This window comes from Saccostrea echinata, unplaced genomic scaffold, assembly GCF_033153115.1.
Source record: "Saccostrea echinata isolate AGI-Se365-2 ecotype Australia unplaced genomic scaffold, CSIRO_AGI_Sech_v1 ptg000018l, whole genome shotgun sequence".
NCBI lineage: Eukaryota > Metazoa > Mollusca > Bivalvia > Ostreida > Ostreidae > Saccostrea > Saccostrea echinata.
The window spans coordinates 2,418,891-2,441,808 of record NW_026889767.1 but is presented as its reverse complement, the minus strand read 5'-3'; the positions used below and the strand labels follow the sequence as shown (position 1 = coordinate 2,441,808).

Sequence of the window (22,918 nt, the reverse complement as noted above, 5' to 3'; positions counted from 1 at the left end):
AATGCAATGTTAGTAAAATGCTAAATTCTGATATGACCCTGATCCAATTTGTAAATAACTTTTATGTTCAGCATGATATTTTATATAGTTGAAAAAATAAAGGATTTTAAAGATATGTCTACCAAATATGGTCATGATTTTATACTTAAAAAAAAACAAACAAACAAAAAAAAAAAAAAAAAAAAAAAAAAAACGACGAAGTGTACGTATATTTTGAATAAATTTCTTAATGTGGTTGCTTTCCAAAATCTTCCTGTTTTAATGTATTTTTTTTTATTCCTCTCAACAAATAGTAAATTTATGTCCGATCATTTTGTCTAGTCATCAAGATTCTCTGCATACTCAGGAACACGTCAGCAATGTTATTCTACACATTTTGATACCTAAACGTAACTAGAATGCAGCTCTATCGGTTGCAGCTGGACTTTTAGCAGTTTACATAATACAATCTATTTTAAAAATGGTTTTTTATCTGCTGTTAGTTTTATTTAAAATAAAATAGTAAAAAGTGGTGCCAATACTGTTCATGGAAATCTATATATTCGATATATATGATATAAATCGTTATGTAATCCATTTGTGTACTTAGCTTCATTTAGATTAGAGATAAGCTGCACGAGATATAGTGTTTCAAAGATTTTCTTATAATTTTATTTTCAGTAACCATGGTGACATAACCCGTAGAAATAACCAAACCGATGCAGAAAGTTATGTACCTTGCTTGATCTAAAGAGAAGATAAAGTAATACTTTGATGTCAAAGAATATTTTTTTGTAATTAAACAAGTTAACACCCTTCCTCGAAATAAAAATAAAAGGTACTTAAAGTAATAAATTTTGATATAGTTTACTTGTTTGCAAGAAACAAAAACAAAGAAAGATGTGTACAGCGAAACAGACATACACACTACTCAACAAATGGATAACTTCATGGCGGACATTTTACAGGTGCATAAGATCATTCAGTCTCTGAACAATAAAACTAAGAATAAAGATACATCTGCAACTACAAAGAACGTTGCTTTTGATTTATTCATATTTTATTGAGATATGGAATAAATTTAGGACAAAAAAGATATAAAACGATGAATGCACGTATTATACTCACCATAGCCATCAACGATTATTATTGATATAAAAAAAAACAAATCCAACACACGGAAATCATTTTTAAACAGGGGGTTATATTTTTTTCTACATTTGTATGACTGTCATATATCCATTGCTAGTTTCATTAAGTCCAAAAAGTAAGGTGAGCAATGAAATACAAAATCGACAGCAACAAGCACACATGTCATAACATTAATCAACATTCAATTATCGTAAATAACCTAAACCGACAGCAATTTATAAGTTTTTTTTAGTCTATAACCATTTAAATCTAAGTTACTAATTATATTGTAACGAAAAGATACAACAAATTCTTCCTTATGTTACTCAATTTAAACACAATGTTGTGTGAACGCACATGTTGACATATATAATGCATGGTTTTATTTTTTAATAAATAAGAAATGTTTTTTAGAAAGTTTTTTTTTAATTTAAATTGAAGGAATAAATCATGCATTCTGCTCGTTTTGTTTTTTGAGTGTGTGGTACAAAACCAGATCGTCTGCACACCTATTGATGTATAACTCGAATTCCATACACAACAGTTCTATTTGTGCATCTTGATCTCTTTTATTCTTCAATTAGATCTGCTGTTATAATATTAAACCTTTTCATATGACTTACCAAAATTTAGAAAAGAAAAGATACTGGATTATAATTAAAAGGCAAAATTTAATCGCAATGCACAAAATACTTTGTCATCATGTAATTTGCATCCATATAATCTCAATATGATTTTCATAAATATTAATTACATATACAGTGTATTTATTATTTTGTTTAAAGAGACAATAAGAGATACGATAAAGTGCAATGTGTAGTGATGTCTCTTTAGTGCGAGTTTTATATGAACTCGCACAAGTATAAAACAAAACCTGTTTGACTTAAAGGCTTCAAATTCATGTACAGGGATTATGCATATATACATAGACAAAATACTGGGGCATATTTGTTAAGTTTGGTGTGCACGTCGTTTTCTTATTCTTGACTTAAATATAACGCTGCAAACGCATATATATGTTAATGATAGCTATCTTATACACAATAAATTAATGTCAACAATGTAAACTTCTCAGCCTTCCACTTGATCCAAATCTCTTTAATTCCAAATATATCCTTAATTTATGATAAACTTCAATTTTCAATACACTCGAATGGCCTTTTTTTTGTACATTACATAAAAAAATTCAAGAGCAAATAAGGAAATATAAAGAATTCTTTATTTGTAGAGATCTATACCAACAAAAGACCCATGAATAAGGAAGCTTTCCTAAGTCATATCTCACCACTTAAAATTAATGTCTATGAATTCTATTATTTCTAGCGTTCGTTTTCTACTTCATGATTTCAACGATCGAAAATATGAGCTTATTATCACCAAATATACAATTCATTGTCTTGTTGTTCCTCTGGAAGTCCCTATCTTTCCGTGTTAAAAATGCTCTTCTACGAACAATACAAATCTGTGAAGAAAACGAACAGTGATCAACCTAAAAAAATATATAAAGAATGCAATTCTGTGAAGAGGGCATAACAAAATTGATCTCTGGAAATTTCAGAGGTGGGATCAGGTTTCTAGGAGGAGTAAGTATCTCCTGTTGCCCGGTCACGCCTGCCGTAAACCCTATCTATTTATCAGGTAGACTAAACATTCTGTAGTGAAATTCAGTTTAAAAACAAAGGCCTAACAATTGGTATGAAACACGTCGTTCAAAATAAGACCTAATGATAGGTTATATTCGATAAAAAGGTCATTGTAACGACAATAAATTTTACGAAATGCTGACTTTAAGTGAGATTGATGAAATCCCTGTAAAAACAACTTATCTGTCAGTAGCCGGCTTCGGTTTAAAAATTGATAGTACTCAGAACATGCTCTTGAGTATTGAATAAGTTGGGATAGCTGAATATTACTATATAAATAAGGAGAGTTGATTATGGTAAAACTGACTTCATCTCAATTTTCATATAATAAAGGCCTTAATTAAATGGCCCTAATCGTTTATAATCTGTAAAACATCCAAATATAAAACAGATGTGGCCGACCATTCTTTGCTCACATGTCCTTATTGGTTCATGGAAATATAGATATGTATACTTTTATGGAATGTGAAATGTTTTGATAATTTGGAGACAATTGTAAATCCCCACGTTGTTTTAATGAAACTACTATGTGAAAGCTTCTTTAAAGAGTTTTGTTTTAATGGCTCTAGGGTAGGGTGCGGCCAGAATAATGAATCTAGGATAGAGTTATATGGGAACAAATCTTTAAAAATCTTCTCAATAAAAGAAGTCATATCACCTTGAGGGTACCTTTGGATAGTGCAGTTTAACCTTTTGGTGTGGTCAAAATTGAATATTTCCGAAGATATGAACCAAATAAAATATTATTGAAATTAAAAGATTCCAAAGTTTATCTAAGTCATTTTTTTCAGACCATGCCGTTCTTTTTTTAGCTAGGACGGGGCTAAGATCAGGAATAAAACTTTACTTAATGCACGTATAAGTGAAACAACTTCAAAAACAGGAAGGCAATGTTAATTGTTTTGATACTAAAGCATCTTTTATTTGTGAAGATTAAAGTCGTGACCACTTGGTGATGGTGGGGATCACAATATGCGTCGAAGTTTTCATTGTTATGAAATAGTAATAAAACGGGAAAAAAAAAATTATAGACCTTCTTAAGAAGAGCTAAGCAAAATATATCTAGACAGGTCTTTTGGCCTCTGAGCCTCTTTGTAAAATTACAATAACTAATCAGTGGATAATTTCGATAGTATGAGGCGAGAAAGACAGTTAGAAAACGAACAGTTCAGAAAAGGTTGTTATGGAAAGGTTTGGAGACAAAGAAGTAAATATGAATGAAAACTAAAACGATCGTTATCTCCATACAAAAAAAAGTCCTCAGAATGCAAATTACAGCAAGAAATATTTTGATATAAAAAAAATCATATTTTGAAAAAGCAAAGTGTAAAGGTTTTAAATTAGGAAATACATGAAGCAATTATTTTGGCTTATGATCTATACAATTTGGTGATATTTACTACAGTATAAAATTCCTCTCTAATCAGTTTTAAATTTAAGAAACATGCGATGATATGTTCCCCAACAGATAATATTAAGTATTGGCATAAACACTGTCCGTATTCAGAAAATCACAAACAGCTTTGTAACAGAACTCATATTCCTCCTGAAAGAGAACAAGGTAATATAGAATAGAATGATATCGTTTTTTTTTTGCGTAAGAACACAAGTTGTATAATTCACTAAATTTGCACAAAATAATAATAATAAAATATTAATTTAGGAAAAACACCTGTAATGCATACTAGTATTGTTTCATTGGTTTTACAATAGATATAATGCTGAATTGTATTTCAGTAGAATAAAAATGCATTGAATATGAATAATTGTGTGGAATTAAGCCAACGGATATTATTCTCAACTTGAATTACAGGTCCAAAATGTAACACATGCGTGCAACATATTTTTGTTTATTATGTTGATTCACAGAAATGCCTTGTAATATAGATGGACAACAAAAGAAATTACCTTGGTAGAAATCATTTCCGGTCTTCGACATTGCAATTGCTGAACAATGGTACAGATGTCTACTTCGTTGTCCTGTTGTAGCTGTTCTATTGCATTATATACAGACATGAAAATACCACAACATGTTGCTCCGTCCCTGTATTAGAAGTAAACGAATATCAAGTTCAACAATATTTTAAAGCATTTTTAAAAGAGCTTTTTTCGTCCAACTTTGGAATATTTCCATTTTATAGCTTCACCCTATTTTGTAACTTGCAATTGAAATGCATGCATACATCGACATGACAGTCACATGGCCCTCTTCTTATGATTTCCTGTCAAAACGGAATTGCTTGATTAAATTTATCACAATGGACGTGTCAGCTGGAAGAAGGTGATCGTGGCTCCAATCAAGGCACTCCAGGATATGTAAATTATGTGACACTTTGTGCTTTGAAATAAACAAAAAAATTACCTTATTCAAATAAGAAAATTGATTACAAGGTTGTTTATTTGTTAACAAGGTTAAAAGTAAGACATATGGTTAGATTAAATTGGTGATTTTTTGGTAGAAAATGTACGTAGGATGTTAGTACTATCTTCCAAAAGTATAGACACAAGTCTCACCTTCTTTCTTTTTATTTCAACAGTAGTTTTTCGTATTTCATTTGTCAATCTTGTTTGAGCACGTTTGGTGATCTCATATTGATCCAGTCTGAAATGCTTGAATTGCTCTTCAACCCAAATCTTCATCTTTATGTAAAAATGCAACATAATCGTTGAAATAATTATTTCATAATTATTTAATATTTTGTTATTAGTTTTTTTTAAGCTTATGGTGGAATTCTGCCATGATTACTTTCAAAAGCAAATCGATAAAAACGTCCTAGAATTATGAAGCAGTCATAGATTTAAGGACAGACGATACGTTCCTCAATAATAAATAATTTCTTTCAAGATTTTGTCATTGGAGTATTGCTATTTTAACATGTTTATTCGAATATTTTTCGTACATTACGAAGATATATATAACAGATATTTGCGGATCATATCGTCTGACCTTAAGTCAATTTTTCAGTTATTTATGAAATGAATATCAATTATAAATTGAAGCTTGAAAATTGAAATAAACAAAATAAAAGGAAACATTTTTTGATAACATTTCAAACTTTGTGTGTTAACTGTTGGAAAACTATAAGACAGTGTACAAATTTTGACCTAAGTCTAAAATTAATTTATGATCCTGCGGCCAGATCATTTCGATGTTTCCAATGGCAAGAATTTTTCCATGATTTTAAGGTTTACAATGCATATAATAATGCATTTAATAAGTACATTTAATGAAAAATCAACTTACTGTTTTGAAACACATGCACAAAATAAACAAAGGAAAGCATTGGAAAGTTCACCCTACCTCATTGACATCTGACAAAGGGTTAAGAGATATTAGAAAGTGCGATTCTTGATCAACAAGAAGACGAGCCAGATCGATGGCTGCGCCAGTCACCGGAAGTTGGACAGAAATAAACTCGTCAGCCCGGGTAAAAGACTAAACATAATGAAAACAGAAATAAAATGTTCTTTATTGAATTATTGAAAGACTGTAAATGATAATTTGAAAGAATAATAGGCTAAATGCAGGTTTGCGGAATTTTTAAAATTGCTCCAAAGCATACCAAAAAATTTGATATGTATTTTTTTTTGTTTTTTTTTTTTTTTTGTTTTATAGCCTTAAAATAATAAAAGGGGTTTGCAACGATCTTTTATTTCTTTAATTTTATAATGATAATGGAATTCTTATGAAGATTACGTAATCCAATAGTAGAAAACTGAAAAAAATTATATTCCTTCTTTTATACGATGTTAGAGAAATACATACCGACAACGTCACTGCATTGTAATAGGAAGTACGGCCCCGGCAGTATGAAGTCAAAGGTACTCGATATTGCTCAACTAAACAAATACAATGATGTCTTTGTTTTTTCCCTTTTTTTTTCTTAATACAAAGTTTGTGATTGACATAACTCTTTCAGATAAACCTTTAATCATTTAAGTCTGCAAATTCATAACTTCTTAAACAGTAAAGATTTCCTACCTGGTAGAACAAAATCGGTTGTATTTAGTTTCAAATGTTGTCTTCCAGTTTTGAAATCTTCTTCCTCATAATTTGGTTTGACGAATGTCAGTTTCTATCAAAATATTATGGTAACAAATGAATTAAATATTGCTCTTTAACCATGCTTTCTTTTTCTTCATTAATAGATCAATAATGTATTTTTTGGAATAAATCCTGATATTCTAAATTTCTCAGACACTAGCTTACATTGTATTCGTCTGTGATATGTTTCCTCTCGTCTGTCTAAATCAGAATAGAACTTAAGAAGATTTATCTTGTCTTCTAAAGAACTCATACAATGCTTTATAAAGAAACACGTACTGGCCCTGTAAGAAATACATACAATTTCATTTCAAACTTACCTCTTTTATAATTTACTTTGGATAATAAATGTGTATGGCTATTTTAAAGATTAACGTATTATCTGTTTCTTTCTCTCCTTCTAGATCTCTTTTCTCTCTCCCACATATTTTCAATCAAACTTAGATCAAAACATACCATGTTCTGTATCATTGTCATTCTGTCTTTACGCATGGCCTTGACATACTCTATGACATTGACCTTGCCATTGACCTTGCCATACCTGGACAAAACATCAAAGGCTATAAATGTTCCTGTTCTTCCTATTCCAGCACTGAAACAAACAAACACAAAGGTTTTTGAATCATCCTTTGAAATTTTCTCACACGTTTTTGAAGAGTTTGAATTTATCATGTTCTTTATATACCTTAATGTTTGTCGAGTTTCAATTTTTGCGTGTTGTCATTCAATACTTTTATTTTTATTTCAATATAATTTTCATTTGTATACTATCTACGAATCTTGATTCGAATATTCATTTCTTCTAATGTTTGGTCCTTTTTTAAGAGAATCCTGACAGCTTTGTTTTATAAATATGTACCTGCAATGTATGAGAATCGGACGCTTAGATGGTTTGATTTTATGGCGGAAGTGTCTATGAAAGACGACAAGATTCAAAGGATTTGGAGTCCCATGATCTGGCCATCTAGTATAATGGAACTGCACGACCGTCCTTGACCCACTGACCTAGTATGTACACGTACAATTTTCTTTTAAATCGAATCATAAAAATATAAACTACATGATAGTCCGTTACCGTCTGATCTACAAAAAAGCATCTGTTTTCTTTTTTTTTTTTAGTTTTCTGATATTAAATTGGACAAGCAATATGACTTTGTGGGGGGAAAAATCGACTCTAACATGTCAATCATTACAAAACTTACTCTCTTTTTTCGCAGAGTCATAATCCTTATCACAAAATATGCATACATCTTTTCTTGAATTAGGATTACAGAAAAAAGATCCAAGTCTAGTTCTTCGTTTTCATCGGGCCAATACTGGTGACATTTGTTCTGCAACATGGTTATTTTATCAGAAAGGACTAAACTTAGCATTTAACCCCCTCCTTTTTTTTTTTTTTTTTTACAAAGGAATACATATTTACAATTCATTGAACGGACGGATATATATTCACATATGCTCAAGGTAAAATGAATACTTAAAACTTCAACTTAAAAAATACGCAGTATTTAACCTTAGGTCCTTCAATAAGATTAGTCAGCATGACCATATATACTCGACGTGTTCTTGCCAAATCATTCTCCAATGATCTATTAAAGTGTTGGCTGTTGGTCCTTCAAAATAATTCAATTCAATCGCACCGGGTAAAAAATTACATAATATTCAAACATAACCAATTCAAAAGAGATAAGGAAATTACATAATATTTCCTCTGCTTACCTATGTACATTAGAATGTTTATTGAAATGTCATTACCTTGACATGCAATGTATTCACGTCTCCCTTCCATATTCTAAATAAAAAAATCTCAAAATAATCAGAGTGTATTTAGAATTATCAAACGTTTGAGAGTAGATATTTTTTTATTATCATATATATAGCGTATCATAGAACATTGCTAAATTAACCTCTATGTAATTTGCATTGATATAATCCGAGGTTGAGCCGTCCTCAACTGCCAATTTTACCCTGGAATGATCATCTGAATAAGACAATTATAATCAATTAGAAAAATGAGAAGAAACTAATTGAGCAATGCAAAATAGGAGGGGGATCACTTTTGATATGTCTGTCCATGTAAAGAATGTAAATTTTTCTTAGTAATTTTACTTAGTTTAAATTTATATATATTCGTATAAATCAGATAAAGTTAAAGAAGAATAAGTAATTTAAAAACTCTCACAAGGAAATGTCGTTTTAAATCTATTTTTAACTATATTTTCTTCCATTTTGGCTATTTTGCAGTCAAATCTTTCTCCATATGGAAGGGACTGAAAATAAAATATATCTATATATATATATATATATCTATATATCTATCTCTCTCTCTCTCTCTCTTTCTATATATATACTAGTATATATATATATATATATATATATATATATATATATATATATATATATATATATATATATATATATATATATATATATATATATATATATATATATATATATATATAATTTTTTTAGCGAAATATTAGCGACAACAATAATTTACGATTTGACAATCTGAAATAAATTCTTGACAGTTAAATTCGAGGCTCTGGAAACATTTTGGATATATACCAAACTAGATATTTTGGTCACAAAGTGAAATATTTACAAGTGAAACAAGGTCACAGAATAAGTGGATATTTCTAGCACGCGAATAAATGTTGGTTTAGAGAATCTAAATCTTGCAGTTTAAAAAAAATATGAAGTATTTGAATTTTGGACTTGAAACCAAGCATACCATCACGGGCACGTTTTATCGACCTTATATGAACGCTGTTCGACGATTGCCAAAAAACGAGAGATAAAGAAAGTTGTAAATAAAGTAATTAGAAAATGGTTGAGATCAAGGAAAAAATGTATACATGTAACTGTCTCTGTCTCCCTAATATGTTACGAACACAAGCAAAGGGGATGAAAATAGGTGGGTTGGCTAAGCAATCATATTGTGAACATCTTTTCATGAGGTGACCCCCCCCCCCCCTCCTTTCAGAATATCCTGGATTCGATTATGGCATGATGATACTTTTCATATTAATTACCTGTTTTAAAAACGTCGATTATCTATAATTTTATTTATGATATGCCTGTATTTATTGCGTGAATTTATTAATTTAGAAACAATTAAGTGGGCATTAAAAATAGGAGTGTCAAATTAATGTTAACTATATATTGGGATTTTTAATTTAACGTACGAGACAATGATCGCCCAATTCTGTAGGATGATCCAAAAACTAAAAAATCCTGCATTTCCCAAAAAGGTGAATAAACGATGCAAAGATAGTATTTACTTGAATGATACAAATGTAAGAGATTACACTCTTGTAAAATGCGGTTTCATTTTTCCTTTCATAATTTTCTTTCTTTTATCATTTCTGTTCATTATGATTCATTAGAACCTTGAATTCTGCAGTGAAACCCTCATTTTCGTTAGCTTCCTTGTTTTTGATAACATTAAGAAGGTCGGCAACAAAAATATCTCTAGCGGCTGTTAAATTATTGTAGTATACAGCATCTTCCGGCTTCTCTATTTGTGGCTCTTCTTCAGGGTCTTCTAGTTCGACCGAAACACTCCCAATTTCGCTGTACATCATCGTTTGATCTACAAGTAAAACTCACAATTTCAAAATACATTAATTTCACTGAATACCTTTTATTAAAACGAAGTATAAAAATGATGTGCAAGCAAACGTTTGCTTACAAAATGTCTATAAAAAAGAAGAAAAAAAGGAGACATATTACAAAAAAAAAAAAAAAAAACAGAAAATCAGAAGGGAGAAATACAATTGGTAGAAAAGTAGATTATTGTTTTACGGTGTTATATTGTAAAAAAGATGATTTTAATGTAAATATAATGTATATTAGAAGGTAGGGAAAATTCTGATTTGTCGAAATGTTTTTTTTTTTTTTTTAGCAAATCAGAGGAAGGAGTTCAAAAGCTACCTTAATTTGGTTAATTTCCAAAATAATATACCTGTATTCCTGTATCAATATAACTATATAATTATTGAAGTTTTGAAAAATCATTTTCCCCCTTATATCTCTGCTAGTTGTTATCTGATATCTTATATTCAGAGCTATTGTAAATCGGCTACCCTGAATATGAATGCTGCCCACGGCCTCTGTTAGGTCCATCTATTTGTTAGTCTGTTATCAAAATAGTTCCCCGCGAGAAGAAAAGATTCGCTCTTTCGGGGGCAAAAGTGAATTTCAAGGATCACAAATCATCAAAATAAATGCTGAATCGTATATGGCCTATGTTGGAACTAAATGTTGATAACAATTAATAAGACCATAGAACATAAAATGGCAAGATAGGAAATATACAGCTTATGTCATTTTCATCTGGTACAGTCAAAATATTCGATGATGAACAATGATATGGATGTCCGAGAAAACATTGGATTGAAGTTCAAGTATGAAATTGATTTTCAATCCACCTAAGCTGTTTTCATACGCGAAGTGTTAATGTATGACAAACATGACAAATAATTTCCAAATGGTTTCAATATTTTCAAAGACATGCGTTATAGATATAGAAGATATAGATATATATTCTTTCAAGGAACAGCAATTTGTTTCTAAAAAGGGAGAGGGGTTGTAAATTCATTTCTGTTCATGTCTTTACAAAAGTGAATCCATTGTATATTTATTTCTTGGATGACGCGAGATATTATTTTATTTCTTCTTAACTGAAAAAGGTTGACAAACAAAAATTGGAGGGGGGGGGGGGGGGCTATCCAAACTTATTAAGGTCTTTCGTCTCCAACGGAAGACCTTATTGTTTTCGTTCGGTTTCTTTTTCCCTATTATTATTACTAAGGTCTTCCGTCTTCAGGGAAGACCTTATAGTGATTCTACTGTTTCTTCTTCTTCTTCTTCTTATTATTCTTATTTTTTCCCTAAATTTTGTGCACGCGATTTCTCAGCAACTATTCAGTGGTTTTCAATGAAATTTTCAGGAATAATGTGCATCTATAGGAACTTGATACATCTTGGAGGAATTTTGAAAATTCGCTTCCGGTGCCAAGTTATGGACAATTTGTCGCCCCTTTTTTCAAAAATGGCTAAATATATGAACTGGAGATTTGTTGGAGATGATAGTGCATGACTTATAGGTGAACAGAATCACCTTTTCGTTCGTCGTCGGTACTTCCGGTCGCTTACGGAAGTGATCAAAGAAATCTTGAAATTTCAACTTTCTTTTTTTAAATCAATACTTGCATGATATTATTGCATCTCTTTTGTAGTTTCGAAATATGTTGGTCCGACCGGAAACAAAAACGTCATCTTCCGGTTATAAGAGAAAAACTACATAATTTGAGTATCTTTCTTTCCCATTAATATCTTTTGTATATAAAGTATTTGAAATGAATTTTAAATATGTTATTTAGATTGGAAATATCTAGAGTAGCGTCAAATATCTTTGTAAAATTCACTTCCGGTCGCGCGTTTTCTGTCCTCAAATTGAGAAGTTGTCTGAGGAAGATCTCGGAAACGGGGAGAGATTAAGACACCAAACTTATATGAGCAACAGACCTTAAGATGTAGGCAAAACTATTTGGGATCAGAGCGTCAGCCGTCACTTCCGTCGTCACAGGAAGTGATGAGAGAAATCGAAAATTTCAACTTTTCTTTTTTTAACTAAAAATTGCATCACTTCATTGCATCTTTTTCGCAGATTTGAAGGATGTTGGTCCCACCGAAAACAAAAACGACAACTTCCGGTTATAAGAGAAAAACTGCATAATTTGAGTATTTTTCTTTCCCATAAATATTCTTTATAGATTAAGTTTTTGAGCTGAATCTTAAATATGGCATTCAGAGTGCAAATGTCTAGAGTAACCTTAAATATATTTCAAAAATTCACTTCCGGTCGCATGTTTTCCTGTCCTTAAAATGAGAAGATTTCTTCGCGAGATCTCAAAAACAAGTAAAAGATTAAAACACCAAACTTTTATGAGTAATAGACCTTGAGGAGTAGGCAAAACCATTTGGGTTAAACGCGTCAGTCGTCACTTCCACTTGCTACAGGAAGTGATCAAAGAAATCAAAAATTTTAACTTTTCTTTTTTAAATTAAAACTTGCATCACTTTATTGCATCTCTTTCGCTGTTTTGAAATATGTTTGATTCAACCGGAAGGAAATACGTCAACTTCCGGTTTTAGGAGATGAAGTACGTTATTTTTATTTTTAACTTTCTCATAAATATTACTTATCGATAAAGTTCTTGAAATAATTTTATGTATGTTATAGATACTGCAAATGTCTAGAGAAAAGTCAGAGATTTTTATAAACTTCACTTCCGGTCGCGTGTTTACCTGTCCTCAAAATTAAAATTTGTTCTCACAATATTGCTCGGCAACAATAAAGGACTGAATTCTAAAACTTTCAGGACTGGTAGTCAGTCATCAGTTTATTTGAATCGTAAGATAATCTTGTATCGCCAATCGTGACAGGAAGTGATGCAAAAAGGTGAATGGTGAATGGTTAGCACGTTGGATTTTTATGCTGACGACCAGGGTTAAATCTTCAGTGTCTGAATTTCTTTTATCATTTTTTCAGCTTGAATTTTCTTTTTTTTTCTTCAGAATCGTAGGGAAGACCTCTCATTGCTCGCAATGAGTTTCTTGTTATAAAGGTCTTCCGACTTCCTTCGGAAGACCTTATTGTTTTCCGTCTGTTTCTATTATTATTATTATTATTATTATTCTTTTTTTCATAGTTATGACGATTTCTCAGCTGTGAGTGAGCAGATTTCAGAGATTTTTTCGCGGAAGATGCATCATGTAAATATCTCCAGACGCGTTTTTCATTTTTTCAAAATCAATTCCGTTCGCGATTTTTGGGGAAATTTGTATTTTCTTAAATGGCATTTTGTCCAGAATTTTTCTCGACAACGGCTAAAGATATGAAATTGAATCTCAATGAATAAATAGAACATCAAATTTCAATATGGGGAACGACCTTTATTTTTCGTCATCGGCACTTCCGGTCGCAAACGGAAGTGAATTCAAAAAGTCCCAATTTTTCAACTTTTTTTGTTTTTCAATAATTTTCTTTAGGATTTACAGGGTTTATAGAGTGTTTAACAAGAATTCTAAATATGTATTCAATATTTTGATGCGTGCATTTATTGCAAAGATATGACCGATCCAAACTTTGTCCCACTGTCTGGGATTCGAATCCTGCTGGAGGTAGTTAATTTTTTTTTTCTTTGTTTTTCTCTTTTTTTCAGTTGCTAATGACTTCTCTCTCTTTAAAAACATGTATGGTAGTTTTTGCTGATTTTTAAAAGCTTTTTTGTCAGAGATTCTGTAGAAAACCTTTCGACATATACTGAATATCTTTGCATCTATAATATGTCCTTCTAAAACTATTTTAAGGATTTCATTCTTGTCCCCAAAGCTTGACCCATTCAAAAGTTGTCACCCCTTTTGCAATAAAACCTTGTTATCGCTACTCCTCCGAGTCCGTAAAACGTAGAGATTCCAAGCCTTCAGCAGTGTCTTCGATTCATTTAATACTCTCTTCATTCTATCATTGCAAAAGCATTCTTTGGTCCCTTGTATGAGTTACTGCCCCTGAAAGTTTATGCTGCTTACATTTAATGAACTTTTTTTAAAACGGTGTGTCCTAGAGACATGGGATCAACTGCATCGGCATGTTTGACTTTGACCTTGAAATATAGGTCAAGGTCAAAGTCATTTAAAAACATAAGAAATTCCTTATATATGTGTAAAATATAGCAATTCACCAAATGACCTTGAACTTTGACCTTGACCTTTGGCCTTGACATTGGGTCAAATGAAAAGTAAGGACATGCATCCAGCTCCAGTATCAGGTAAAAACATAGAAAGTAAAGATTTCCTTGTTTTTTTTGTTTTTTTTTTTTTGTTTTTTTTTTTGGAAATGACCTTGACTTTTGACCTTGACCTTTGATCTTGACCCAAAGGTCACAATCAGGCTTAAAGATGTGAAAGTAGTTACAATTCTTAGTTTAAAAGAGGCATAAAATAAATAATTCATCCCCCCCTTTTTGAAAAAAAATCACATCAACAACAACGTAGAATATTTCTGTAAAATTCAAACCAGACCTCGGATCGACAACATATTTGGTACATATGTAGTATAGACCTCAGAGAAACTTTCTCGAGAGTTTTACGGTGAGTCTTGTAAGTTTTTATAAGTCATGAAGTTTCACGGCAAGAACTACAAGTTCTGTTGTGTTTGAAATTAAAGTGCAGGTGAACGAAGAAATGATCTATACCTTTTATCGGCTATTTCTTCAGATGTCGTTAGTAGCATTCGATTTTCCTGATATGATACGACATTTTAATATCAAGCATTCTCTCTTTCTTTTACATTTGGAATTTATTTGATTTTTATTTAGAATTAATCAGTTTCCAGAAATAGCGATTTTCGGTATATTAAAAACAATTCTCGCTTTCATTGTCGTGTTTCCCTTCTAAAAATGCATGTTGGGAGTTTAATTTGTGCTACACATATTTAATTTAACCCAAAGAAATGCTTGTTTAAATGTTTCATATTTATTTCAGGATATTCAGTCAGAAATGTTAAAATCCGAACCCGATCTTTTAAGCTTACAACAAAGCTATTTTCAAAAAATTCAGCATGCTCACAATATCGATGAATCGGGCTACAGTCCATTAATACATTTTCATTAGGGAACAGTGTTAACGTTTTCTCACGCACACCCGTCCCTTGTTATTTTATATACTGCTTGCAAGTTCAGGAACTATTTCCTTTTACGGAACTTCTTTCTTCCCCTACCGATTCTAAAAATACGCTTGTATTTATTCTATAGTCTTAAACAATTAACTTACCCAATTTTATCGGAATGTGTAGCGCAGTGGTTAGAGCACCTGCCTTTCAAACCAAGGGTTTTGAGTTCGATCCCAGCTGGAGGAGGATTTTTTTTTTTTTTTTTTTTTTTTTTTTTTTTTTTTTTTGGCATTTTTTTGCTTTTTTTTTTTGGCATTTTTCTATTTTTCGGCCTAAACGACACGAAAACACTTAAAAAGGTGGAAAGGCCTCTAATTGTTCTCTGAACAATTAGTTTACCTGTTATTATTAAGGTCTTTCGATATATATGATAAGATATGAATATGAAACTTGCTGAGGTGATAGAGCATCAAATGTAGATATGTTGATCGACCATTATTTTCTGTCGTTCGTACTTCCGGTCGCAAACGGAAGTGAATTAAAAAATGTTAAAATATGTCAAACTTTTCTGTTTTTCAATATTTTTCTCTGGGATTTACAGGGTTAATAGAGTCTTCTAAGAGTTCTAAGTATGTTTTTATCATTTTGATTGATGCATTTGTTGCAAAGATATGTAATACAAAGATAGATTACATGATTAGTACGTACTGGTCCCTGCTGACAAAGCAGGTAACAACATTGTCTTTGTTTGTAAGACTCATTATATTAAATGTATTTTAGAGGAACTTGGATTTAATTCTACAAGTGGTAATCCGACTTATACTCATAGTTCCCTTTCTAAGGAAGAACTTCTTCAAAATCATATGTCAGTTTTGAATATTTTTAATATTCCAAACAACCAAAATGAATTCGAATTACCATATTTATATTGGATTCCGAAACTTCATAAAAATCCTTACAAACAAAGATACATAGCGGGTTCCAGTATATGTTCAACCAAGCCTCTATCTTTACTCCTCACTAAGATATTAACAGTGGTGAAGGAGAAACTTCAAGAGCACTGTGCAACAATATATTCGAGAAGTGGTGTAAATCAGATGTGGATACTTAAAAATTCCAAGGAACTTTTGGAAAATTTGAAATCACAAGATTTTACCAAAATCAACAGCTTTAAAACTTACGAATTTTCAACTTTATACACAACCATTCCCCACGATAAATTAAAGTCCAGGCTTTTTGATATCATTGACAGCTGCTTTTTCAATAAAAATGGAACTCGTAAATATACTTACCTTGTCATTGGTCATTTGCAAAATTATTTTGTTAAAAAACATTCTGATTGTACACACAAGTACTCTGAAGTTGACATTAAAGAGATGCTTGAGTTTCTGATTGACAATATCTATGTGGTTTTTGGAGACCAGGTCTTCCAACAATCTATTGGAATTCCCATGGGTACCAATTGCGCCCCGTTATTAGCAGACCTTTTTTTGTATTCATATGAAGCAGAATTTGTCCAAAATCTTGTAAGTGAAAAGAAGAAAACACTTGCTGTGGTCTTCAACTCGACATTTAGATATATCGACGACATATTGTCAATTAACAATGGCTATTTCCATTCTTACGTCGATACGATATATCCTGGTGAACTTGAGATAAAAGATACCACAGAGTCTGACACATCTGTTTCATATTTGGATATTTTACTTGAAAAAGATGTTAATGGTAATCTAACAACCAAGCTTTATGATAAACGTGATGACTTTAACTTTTCAATCGTCAACTTCCCTTACTTATGCAGCAATATACCTTCATCACCTGCATACGGGGTATATATCTCTCAGTTGATTCGATACGCAAGAGGATGATCTACGTATGTACAATTTCTAAAACGAGGTAAATTATTGACAAATAAGTTGATGAAAGAAGAATATCAGCTGTCTCGTTTTAAAGTCATCATTTCGTAAGTTCTGGTCGATACAATGACCTTGTCAGCAAATACAATTTATTATTGAGTCAAATGCTGACTGACGTTTTTCATACTAATTGTAAGGCCATTATTTACACACTGAATTGTCGACGGATTTTTCCATGATTTCCCGATCATGACAAGGAGCACACGGCGGGTGTGACCGGTCGGCAGGGGATGCTCACTCCTCCATGGCACCTGATCCCACCTTTGATGTTTGGAGGTCCGTGTTTGCTCTGCTCCTATTTTGTATTGTTTAATGGACTTTTGAGCTTGAATACTGTTCGTTATCTCCATATCTTTCATATGACCGCATTTATTGCAAAGATATGACCGATCCAAACTTTCTCGTATTGTTGCGGGTCCGAATCCTGCTGGGGCGGGAGATTGTTTCTCTCTTTTTTCAGTTGTAAATGATATTTTTCTCTGTGAAGACATGTGTGATAGTTTTTGCTTATTTTTTAAAGCTTTTTTAACAGAGATTCTACAGAAATCCTTTAATAATCATGATCTGTGTTGAAAGACTCTGTTACATTAACGCAAACAAAAAATACCTTCAATAAAGTATTAAATGAAGTGAGGTAGCACAGCGATCTGGAGAAAAGTTCGGTCGGAAGACCACTTGTTGCCCTAGCAACAAGAAACGCATCTAGTTATTATTATTATTCTTACCGATTTTGTGCACGCAAGTTCTCGGTAACGTCTTGGCCGATTTTCATGAAATATTCAGATCTGATAGGTATTGATCTAAACCTTATTGGGAATTTTTTTGGTTGATGACGTCACTTTCCATCTTGAGATATTTAGGATTTTCTGATTTTCAGAGGGTCGGCTTGTCCTGGAAACTCCTCCGAAACGACTTAAGATATTGAGTCAAGATTTTCAGTAAAGATAGGGGAAGGTTTGTAGATCTGCAGGCAGGAGTCCTAATCTTTCTAGCAAAAAGGCGCCGAAGCTCGGTAGGGCTCAAAAAATGTCTAGGAAACATCTCATTAAATTTTACACCTTTTATTTCATATCTTCATACATGTTAGGAATTTGTTAAAACATATAGAAGAAAAGTTGTGCGGAATGATACGATCTTTCATTTGATATCAAGAAAAAGGGGCTGACCCCTTAAATTAGGGGCTCAGAGGGGCCAAAAGTTTTTCATCTATAACTCTTTAATGATCAATAATTTGTAATACATTACTGAAGCAAAGATGTTTATCTTAATCATTTACAACAACATATGATAAGATTCTGATCATATGTTACGTAATAAGGGGTCACAAGGGGCCAGAATGCCGAATCTTTGACGCTCTATATCTATAAAAGTGGGAATATTTTGATAAGCAATACTGAACAAAAGATGGTCAGAATAATGTTCTAAACAATATGCACCCTTTCAATTTTTGTCAAACGGCCCCATTAAGGACTTGGAGGGGTGGCCCCTAAATATTTCCATTCAGCATATCTCCACAACGAAAAGAAATGTCTGAATAGTTGTTGAACCAAAAATCTTTAAAATTACAAGACCTTTCATTTGATATCAAGAAGAAGGGGCTGACCCTTCAAATTAGGGGCTGAGAGGGGCCAAAAGTCTTATATCTATAGCTCTTTAACGATCAATAATTTGTAATACATTACTGAAGCAAAGATGTATATCTTTACGATTTACAACAATATATGATAAGATTCTGATCGTATGTTACGTAATAAGTGGTCACAAGGGGCCAGAATGCTAAACCTTTGACGCTCTATATCTATAAAAGTGGGAATATTTTAATAAGCAATACTGAACAAAAGATGGTCAGAATAATGTTCTAAACAATATGCACCCTTTCAATTTTTGTCAAACGGCCCCATTAAGGACTTGGAGGGGTGGCCCCTAAATATTTCCATTCAGCATATCTCCACAACGAAAAGAAATGTCTGAATAGTTGTTGAACAAAAAGTCTTCAAAATCACGAGACCTTTCATTTGATATCAAGAAAAAGGGGCTGACTCTTCAAATTAGGGGCTGAGAGGGGCCAAAAGTCTTTCATCTATAATTCTTTAAAGATCAATAATTTGTAATATTACTGAAACAAAGATGTTTATCTTAACGATTTACAACAATATATGATAAGATTCTGATCATATATTACGTAATAAGTGGTCACAAGGGGCCAGAATGCTGAATCTTTGACGCTTTATATCTCGAAAAGGGGGAATATTTTGATAAGCAATACTGAACAAAAGATGGTCAGAATAATTTTCCAAACAATATGCACCCTTTCAATTTTTGTCAAACGGCCCCATTAAGGACTTGGAGGGGTGGCCTCTAAATATTTCCATTCAGCATATCTCCACAACGAAAAGAAATCTCTGAATAGTTGTTGAACAAAACATTTTCAAAATCACAAGACCTTTCATTTGATATCAAGAAAAAGGGGCTGACCCCTCAAATTAGGGGCTCAGAGGGGCCAAAAGCATGTCATCTATAGCTCTTTGATAATGTTATATATATCAAAAGAATGAAATCTAATTAGGGAAATCTACGAGGGGTTATCAAAAAGTTCGTGGACTGAGGCGATAAAATAAGTACTATGTAGTCTGTGCTTTCAAAATTTATAAGGAACATAAAACAACAAAAAATAAAGAAATGTTGAAAAATTTAGCTTGATACGTTCATTATTTGCCAAATTATTATAAAATAAAAGCGGCAATATATGATCACTCGGCGCTGTCGCCGTTTAGTTTCATGACGTCCGACAACGTCATTGTTTTTTAATGTCTGATTCTTCTACCTCATACACTTATCTTGAGGAGATTCCCTGGAGCTGAGTAAGGACTTAAACACGTCTTGTTTATATGACTTTACAATGTCATGAACAGCTGCTTTCAATGCATATAATATTGTACATGGATTTATACACTGGGGGAGATCCTCGCTTGATTATGCAAGCATATTTTGATTTTTGGAGTTCAATATTTAGAACACATGATCAACGTCGTTTTTTGACGTGATTGACTTTTCACACCTTGACTACAAATCGATATTAACTGTTCATCCCTTTTCTCTTTGAATTTATTTTGGCATTAAAAACAAATACTCTGGATGCGTTTTATTTCTCTGTAGCCAGTTTAAACATTTCCTAGGCCTATACCTGTTTTTTTCAGGGGAAAAACTTCATAGAATGTTGGAAAAAGAAACCCCTCCCCCCTTTTGACGTCATTTTCAAGCCCTTAATTGTTTGGCACTCCATACAAAATTTACGATAAAATTTCATAGAACTTACAGAATAAGGTAAAAATTGCATATTTTACGGAACAATAGTGTCCCATCACACACTTGAATTAACGGGATTTTTGGATGTCAAATGTTCATAACAAAAGAGTTTTTCTCAGTATCACTCAGGTCGAAAAAAACGTCATATTCGAGGTTGCGCCGCCTGGCCATACCATTGCTTACAAAAACATTACTAATTTATTAAAAAATAAAATTCATGATTTGTGGTTTAGTCTATAGATAGAAAAGATGACGCTAACTAAATATTTTAAAATTCATTGATGTACCTAAAGCGGTTTTAATATTATGGTGCTAGTCCACGAATTTTTTGATACCCCCTCGTATATATTATTATCTTTTAACAAAGATCATATCTCATCTTATCGAAAAATCGGACGGAAGACCTACTCCTTGCTCGCAACGAGATCTCATCTAGTTTTTTTCTTATTTCTAAGATCTATCCCGCACCCTTCCCACTACAATGAATTGATCGTTCTCTTATTATTTCTTTTTAAAGAAACATAGGTCATAAAACTCTGATTGATATAAATGCCAAACTACTGTAAAAGTGGTTATTAATGCGTTGGGGAAATTCACACTACTTCCACGGTAAGCTTAGAACCGCGTAAAATACCCCCGCGCGTATTGTCACAAAATTTCAAAGTTTTGAAATCATTTTAGGCTATTACAGTGTAGTAATACTCTTAGATCGGTCGAACCAGTCGTATATTAATTGTGGTATTGAATGCACGTGAGTAGATAATTACATCACAGTGGTATAAACCTAAATATTTTTTTTCTAAATAAAATGCAATGTTCAGTGAAAAAATATATCTTCATATTTAGTATTTTAAAGCAACGTCACGCAAACAGAGTTTCAAAAAAATCGTAACTCATTTTCTTTTCCTTTGCATGTACGTATACGTCCCTCAATTTAAAATAATTAGTCCAAAATGTTGCACAAACCCACAGTCACTACAAACATACCTATTGAATTGATTGTCGACACTCGCCACGCAGATACAGATAAGTAAATCCCACTTTGAAGTTTTAGCTTGCGTAAATAATTATAATAAAGCGTACACTAGTTGTTCACACATCACCGCTTTTGACTGTACAGATCGCCGTTATATTTAGCAATCCAAGGAACAAGCACATATCGATGACTCGTATAATTTTAGTTTTGTTTTGTTTGTCTAATTTATTTTTTCTTATCCATTTGTGTAAACTACTTGACCTTTTCAAAGGGGAACAACTCGATGTTAGTAACGATGGCCGCGTAAATTTTTCTCGGTAACTAATCTGACAGCGTATATTACACCCACGCGTAATGTTTGACAGCCACTTTTACAGTATTCCGAAATTGGCATTACTTGTCCTCTGGATCTATCACCAACACTGAGAGTATGAGAGTAGCTGAGGTGGATTGATAATGAAATTAGAATTAGAATTTCAATCACAATTTTTCTCAGACGCCCGCGCCGAATTTTAACAGCGCATTTCATTGTCTAATCATCAAATAATGAATCTCACAGATGGAAATGACATAAGATGCATATTTCCAATCTTGGCAGTTAATGTTCCGCGGTATTAAATAAATATTCAGTATCTAGACAATAATATATACATTAGAGCATTCAAAGTACAATGAATATCATTTATGCACCATTGTCAATAGCCAGGACGAATAGTAAGAATATTATTCGTATTGTAAGCAAAAGAGTGCGTTAACCTCATGAACAAAAAAGAAATCAATTCTTGCATAATATAGATTGAATATTAAATTATGATTGATATACCCTTTGAATTCCTTTTCGAAACAGTATAGGACATACTTGTCGTTGATCTTGATTTCTTGTTCCTTCTCAACCTTTTATCAAATAATTGGGAAAAAAAAAAATTAAGGTTAACTGCGTTAAACAATTATATCTTTCTAACACATAGTGGTTCATGTGTAAAAGTATTCGTCTTTATACGAATAGTTATGTGCTCCTAAATAAAAAAAAAGAGACTTTTCAGAACCTAAAAAGACTGGGCAGTTGTAATTATCAATTTTACAGTGAAATTTATGGAGCTAATGTACGTACCTAATAGCAATCAAAAGGAAAACCACTGCCAGAAGAATTAAAACTGTCCCTACAGCAGCACATATGTATGTAATCATGCTTTTGGTATCAATTGTATCAACTGTTCTGGCATTTTCAACAGAGGCATCTAA

The 22,918-nt window shown here is 32.1% G+C and overlaps 1 protein-coding gene and 1 pseudogene across 1 annotated transcript in view; both read right to left on the bottom strand.

The window, feature by feature from the left end:
* The window catches only part of LOC133189389 (receptor-type tyrosine-protein phosphatase kappa-like), a 326,872-nt gene that overhangs the window by 178,973 nt on the left and 124,981 nt on the right, over positions 1-22,918 (bottom strand). The gene's annotated exons all lie outside the window — the stretch shown is intronic.
* On the bottom strand, positions 4,217-22,864 carry LOC133189415 (receptor-type tyrosine-protein phosphatase epsilon-like; annotated as a pseudogene).